The sequence below is a fragment of the Schistocerca gregaria genome, chromosome X (genome assembly GCF_023897955.1).
Source record: "Schistocerca gregaria isolate iqSchGreg1 chromosome X, iqSchGreg1.2, whole genome shotgun sequence".
NCBI lineage: Eukaryota > Metazoa > Arthropoda > Insecta > Orthoptera > Acrididae > Schistocerca > Schistocerca gregaria.
The window spans coordinates 164,861,280-164,868,495 of NC_064931.1; positions in this window are offsets into that span (position 1 = coordinate 164,861,280).

Here is a 7,216-nt window from a genome sequence, read left to right on the forward strand (position 1 = left end):
GATCGAACACCTGTTCGTAATGTATGGCCTGTGGTGGAGTGCTTAAACGACAATAACATCCCTGTAATTGACTGGCCTGCACAGAGTCCTGACCTCAAACCCATAGTACACCTCTGGGATGTTTTTGAATGCCGAATTCGTGCCAGGCCTCACCAACCGACATTGATACCTCTCCTCAGTCCAACACTCTGAAGAACAGGCTGCCATTCCCCAAGAAACCTTCGAGTACCTAACTGAACGTATGCCTGCGAGAGTGGAAGCTGTCGACAACGATAAGGGTGGGCATTACCGATGGAGGACACCACAAACTTGTAAGTGATTTTCAGCCAGCAGTCCAGATACGTTTGATCACATAGTGTACATGGGTGCTAAATCTGCAATGCTCACACCACATTGGCGTTTTTCAATGGTTTTACGTTTCATTTCTAAGGTCACTTTCTCTTCCTTACTGTCGTCTTCTTACGGCTTTATCTAAGGGACATTTGTACGAAACATATTAACATTTGCACACAGAAAAACACTGTGTGAACACAAATTTAGAAAAATGTATGTTCCTAAGCTGCACTAAGATGGTAGCTGGGAGAGTGCTAACCCAAACAGGCAGAGTATACTAAAGACACTGATCTTATGCAGCTGGCGACAATGAAAGGTGTTTATATCGTTTAACGTTTCTCCTGCTATGCACAAAAGGCTGGTGACATCACACTAATCATCGTCACTCATTATACATAACATTGCTCGTTAATCGAATCATTTTTTACCATTTGTTTTGCTCATTATGCGAATTGCACGTTATGAGCAGAGCTTGATAAGAGAGGTTCCACGGTATAGCATTTGTATCCACCTGATTCCAACGAGAAACACATGTCCCCTGACAAGTCCCATACGCCAGTTAATTCTCTCGAAATCGCATTACGTTCTGACAGCACCATTCCATTAGTCAGAAGACCGTCTATTCCTCCCCCCATATCTGATTGGGCAGAGAGATACCACAATGAGGGAAGGCTGTCTATTCCTCCACCCATCACTGATTGGGTGTGAGAGATATCACAACGATAAAAATAGAACACTAACATGCACGAGGATTTTCTCAACTATGCAGGGTATAAATGGACGGTACAAAGAAATTCAGAAGCGTAACACCTACAATTCATCGATATCGAATGACTGTCTATAAATATCCCCATGTACATGTCCTAAACTTTATCATATTCCTATGATTACTACGCTACAAATACAACAGTGTAATAGTGCCAGATCCTTTTTTAATGGCACACTCTCTCCTCTTCTTCTTCTTCTTCTTCTTCTCACTCTCTCTCTCTCTCTCTCTCTCTCTCTCTCTCTCTCTCTCTCTCTCTCTCTCTCACCCACAGAAACACACAATTAGCTTTTATAACATCCAACGAATTATTAAAACTTCACTAACACCACCTGGTAGAGAACACAGTAATGTTTTAACATGCCTTTCACTTCCAATATATCGAAAACAAATACTTTCTGCATGCTGACATCGAACATATCTGGCTATCCTATTAAATAAGTAAGTATTGGCACACTGAAGCAAGTGGCCAGTAGTTAAAATTGCTTGCACAGAGCAGTGCAAAGTTTTTTCGTCTGTGCTGAAGCAAGGACCATATCCCACAGACCATCAGTCACAATAGAGGGTTCCTGTGTTGATGTTTCATAAGCAGTTTGATACATTAATTTTTTTAATGCATCCAAACAGTGTGTGGCTACAGCTCTGTGCACCACCATACATTATGGTTTTCTACCTTGACTTTGAGGTCTGTGTCAGGTGGTAAACTGACATTAACACTTTTCCATCCTTGAGCTCTCACAGAAACTTGGACATCCCATGGCGTAAACTAAGCTGCTCCCAAAACACACAGGATGGTTGAAATAAAAGACAGAGGTGGTGTTTCTTATTGACGAAAATGTGGATGAGATTGCAACATATGGAAACTGGTAAATTTTGCAGTATTGTACAGCATTTCCAAACAGCTATCTGAAGGTGACTATGTCTACATTTAAACTCACGCTCCACAGTGATGTGGTAGCAGATGTCTCAGTGTTCCCTTTTTTAAGAGTCCAAAAGCATTGATTCCTCATACTGGTGGCGCATATTGCACTCACGTGTGGGGTTACTGTTTTGGTGTCGTAGGTAGAATTCATCATGATCTCTGAATTTTTGGACACTGCGTCTTTCATTTTTATGGCTTACAGTGCATAACCACATGTGGAACATGGGGGTATTCTGCAGGACTTAAACACATAGAGCATGGATAGTATGCAGTGCCAGCTGTCAATTGCACTGGTGGAGAAATGGAATGATTTTCATACACCCAGGCGATCATGTAAGTACCCTTATTCCTCCACATTTCTGTCGCATTTACCTCAGTTTTACGTATTTTCCATTAATTTTCGTAATTTTGCCAGGTTTCCCATAACACAATTTACCCAATTACTCGAGTTCCATACCACCACTCTCGACCACCTGTCACTAAAACAAAAAGTTTCATCGTGTCAATCTCGCTATGCTATCAGCCAATGACAATGCAGCATGATTCTCATTTTCTGTATCACTGCTAAACCATACCCTCCATTTCTTTGCGAGTGCTGTATACATGTGGACATATCGCAAACCCTGTTACACTTCCTACATCACATGAGACAAGTATTGTTTCTTAATGTGGGAAATAGTCGTTAGTAGAGAGAAGGTGCAAAAGCAACTTCCCTTAGCCAAAACACTGCTTACATTCTGTAAGATTTCATTGTGATTGCCTATCTCTCCTTATGTTATTGAGAGTCACAAAGTATACTTGCACTCATGGGATAAAGTTTGAGACTGAAGGATATCACCTCCGATAATTACCATCCCACCAAGAGAATCATATCCATAGCAGCACTCTGCCCTCTATATCGAAATGAGCTGCCCCTTGATTGAACCTGTCGGCTAATGATCCTGAGAAAAAACTCTAGATGCTTTCTCTATGCATCTTGTAACTGTTCCTTGGTTTTTAACCTATCTTCCCTGCAACAATGTCACCGACTTAATTTTGAACTGACCAGTAGTATGAGTGCACTACATCCACTACATTCGATACCTTGTTAAAGAACGGAATGAACAGATTTCCACGTAATCAATATACTTCGATATTGTGCTTTCAGAAAGAGCATTACACGACTTCCAAACTTGCGCAACCGATTGGTACTAGCGATACAGACCAGTATTCACATTCCACTACTGTAGCATCAATCTTACGTCACTCATCCAATTACACATGATCTCTCTAGATGCATCCATGCTGAGGAGGTTAGCACCCTTTACTGGTGTGTAGAGAATACGGGTCTGATACCTTTGAGACTGTTGTGCTGATATAAAAGATGATTAAGAAGAAGAAACGTATGGTTTATGCATGATGGAACTCCAGGAGGAAGGGGTTTGAAAAATTGTACATAAATCACTTGTGCTAGCAGTTCTGTAGTACTGGAAAAAGAGAAATTGTCGCAGAACATGAACACACACTCGTAAGACTACACAGTTCAACACTTAAACATGCTATAATGTGAAAGCAGCGTGGTTTCTAATAAGTTAGTAATGTGGAATGCGACGCTATTAATACTCCAATGGAGGAAATATATGTCCACCACCTGACATATATTCACCCTCTAAGATTTCTATCCTACTTACTATGGTGAGAAGCTTTTAGACGATAAAACTATTGCCTTCTACACCACGGGGAAAAAATTGATTCTTTGTGAAACATGCACTATATAGCTTTCTCGAGGTGTACAGCATACACTGTTCATGTCCGAACACCGTTCGAAAATTATTCTATGCTTGTATCAGTCATATAAAATGATTTTCAGCAATGGAAAATTCATTAAACGACGACATCTTATGAGGAAAAAGACAAATGCATAGCAGTGGTGTTTGACATGCCAGACTACACCAATGCTGCACTAACTATGAGACCAGGACACAATCTCTTCCAAACACAATAACTGTGAAGCAAACATATACACAGGGATTCCACCACCTCACAAATCCCTGACTCGATTTATGTTCTAGATGTGGCAGGGGAATGGAGTACTTTGCATACATCTTCATTTGTTTAGAGGAGGGTGCTGAAATGGGTTTTCCATCGGTTTGGTAGACACGATTCATCACACATACGTTGGAAGTGCTCCGCTGGCTGTGGTATGGAGGTGTTTTCTGTTAATGATCGCTGGTAGATAGCTCTCTAAATCACACGTAGAACATGCAATTACATATGAGTTGAATGCAAGTTATACCACACAACTGATACGCTATGAGAGAACATTGGGAAAAATGGTTGAAAGTGCAATACATGACCTGCCACAACTTCTCGCTGTCTCTAGAATGCATCATAAGTCTACCATTAAATCGTAACTTATTAGAGCCCCTCTCAGCTGATTAATCCACCTACTTTCTATCATCCTTTAACACAGATCGATGTCAATTTAGAGGCAGAGGTTTTTCTTTTCTAGTAGTGCAGTGAACTTGCATATATCTCTATTATATCAGTAGACATACTGCAGAATGTCGTTAAAAAGCATTCTGGAAATGTTCTGAAAGGTATCTGTTAGCTGACACCACATGATTGTCAGTGGTAACTGCCATGTGCTTCACATCTCCTGTGCAGCAAGCAACGTAAATTTAATTATTAACTGTGTTTTTCTTACTTCTCACTTCTTTTTCCATGTGCTTTTGCTTCTAGGAGACTTTAATTTTTGAGCACTAGTAATAGTGTTCCTAGATTTCGTGTTTGTTTTGAATACATCTACATCTACATGACTACTCTGCAATTCACATTTAAGTGCTTGGCAGAGGGTTCATCGAACCCCAATCATACTATCTCTCTACTATTCCACTCGCGAACAGCGAGCGGGAAAAACGAACACCTAAACCTTTCTGTTCGAGCTCTGATTTCTCTTATTTTATTCTGATGATCATTCCTACCTATGTAGGTTGGGCTCAACAAAATATTTTCGCATTCGGAAGAGAAAGTTGGTGACTGAAATTTCGTAAAAAGGTCTCGCCGCGACGAAAAACGTCTATGCTGTAATGACTTCCATCCCAACTCGTGTATCATATCTGCCACACTCTCTCCCCTATAACGTGATAATACAAAACGAGCTGCCCTTTTTTGCACCCTTTCGATGTCCTCCGTCAATCCCACCTGGTAAGGATCTCACACTGCGCAGCAATATTCTAACAGAGGACGAACGAGTGTAGTGTAAGCTGTCTCTTTAGTGGACTTGTTGCATCTTCTAAGTGTCCTGCCAATGAAACGCAACCTTTGGCTCGCCTTCCCGACAATATTATCTATGTGGTCCTTCCAACTGAAGTTGTTCGTAATTTTAACACCCAGGTACTTAGTTGAATTGACAGCCTTGAGAATTGTACTATTTATCGAGTAATCGAATTCCAACGGATTTCTTTTGGAACTCATGTGGATCACCTCACACTTTTCGTTATTTAGCGTCAACTGCCACCTGCCACACCATACAGCAATCTTTTCTAAATCGCTTTGCAACTGATACTGGTCTTCGGATGACCTTACTAGACGGTAAATACACTCCAGAGACAGTTAGTGCTTAGTCTCATTGTTTCCAACAAGAAGTGTCTAGTAACCACAGTTTAGTCAGCTATTAGCCGCCTTTACTGAATTAGCAGTCTAGTTCAAAACTGACTACTTAACTCTCTACAGTAAATGGTTGATTTCTTAGGATGGATAGGATGTGTGACTGCTGTGTACGGATGCAGGAGGAGCTGGCCACTGTTCGCGAAGTGCTGAACGTGCTGATGGCCACAGTCAGCTGTCTTCAGGCTGCTGCCTCGGAATGTAGTGGCAGTGGGGATTCTGATGCATCGGATGGTACACCCCAGGTGTTACATGCTTCACCCACAGTCCCTGCTGTAGAGACATCTTCGCGGGTACTGGGCACAGTTGGGCCACCCTCTCCCCAAGGGGAGCGGTGGGTTCAACGGTGTTCATGTCACATGAGGCGGAGGGTCAATGTGGAGGCTGGCCGTGTGGCATCCCCTGCTCTGCCTGTGAGTGGACATGTGGCCGCTCCTTCAGGAAGGTCCGAGCAGGCACATGGGGGGGGAGGGGTTTATTAGTGATTGGGAGCTCCAATGTTAGGAGGGTGATGGAGCCCCTTAGGGAAATAGCGGAAAGGTCAGGGAAGAAGGCCAGTGTTCACTCTGTCTGCTTGCAATGGAGTCTCATCCGAGATGTGGGGGAGGCCCTGCCGGCGGCGACAGGCAGCACTGGGTGCACTCGACTGCAAATTGTTGCTCATGTTGGCACCAATGACTCCTGCTGTCTGGGTTCAGAGGTCATCCTCAGTTCATACAGGCGATTGACGGAGTTGGTGAAGGCGTCTCCCTCGTTCGTGGGGTGGACACTGAGCTAACTATTTTTAATGTCATTCCCAGAACTGATGACGGGCCTCTGGTTTGGAGCCGAGTGGGAGGCTTAAACCAGAGGCTCAGACAACTCTGCAGAGATCTGGGGTGCAAATTTCTCGACCTCTCCTATTGGGTGGAGAAATGTAGGGTACCCCTGAATAGATCAGGCATGCACTACACACAGGAAGCGGCTACAAGGTAGCGGAGTAGGTGTGGAGTGTGTATGTAGGTTGTTTGGGTTAGAGAATTCCCTCCCTTGGCCCGACAAGACGCCTTCTGAGGTAGCAGTAGGCAAAACGCAACAGCGAATGACAATATTAATGTGTTAATTGCAGGAGCGTCTATAAAAAGGTCCCACAACTGCTCTCATTAATAAATGTTCACAATGCCCACATAGTACTAGGAACGGAAATTTGGCTGAAACCAGATGTAAACAGTAATGAAATTCTAAACTCAGATTGGAATGTATACCACAGAGACAGGCTGGACAGTGAAGGGGGAGGCATGTTTATGGCGATAAAAAGTGCAACAGTATTGAAGGAAATCGACGGAGATCCCAAATGTGAAATAATTTGGGTGATGGTCGCGGTTAAAGCAGGCTCAAACATGGTAATAGCATGTCTCTATAGGTCCCCTGGCTCAGCAGCTGTTGTGGCAGAACACCTGAAGGAAAATCTGGGAAATACTTCGAGTAGATTTCCTGACCATGCTATAGTTTTGTGTGGAGATTCTAATTTACCAGATATAGACTGGGAGACAAACGTTTATATCGGG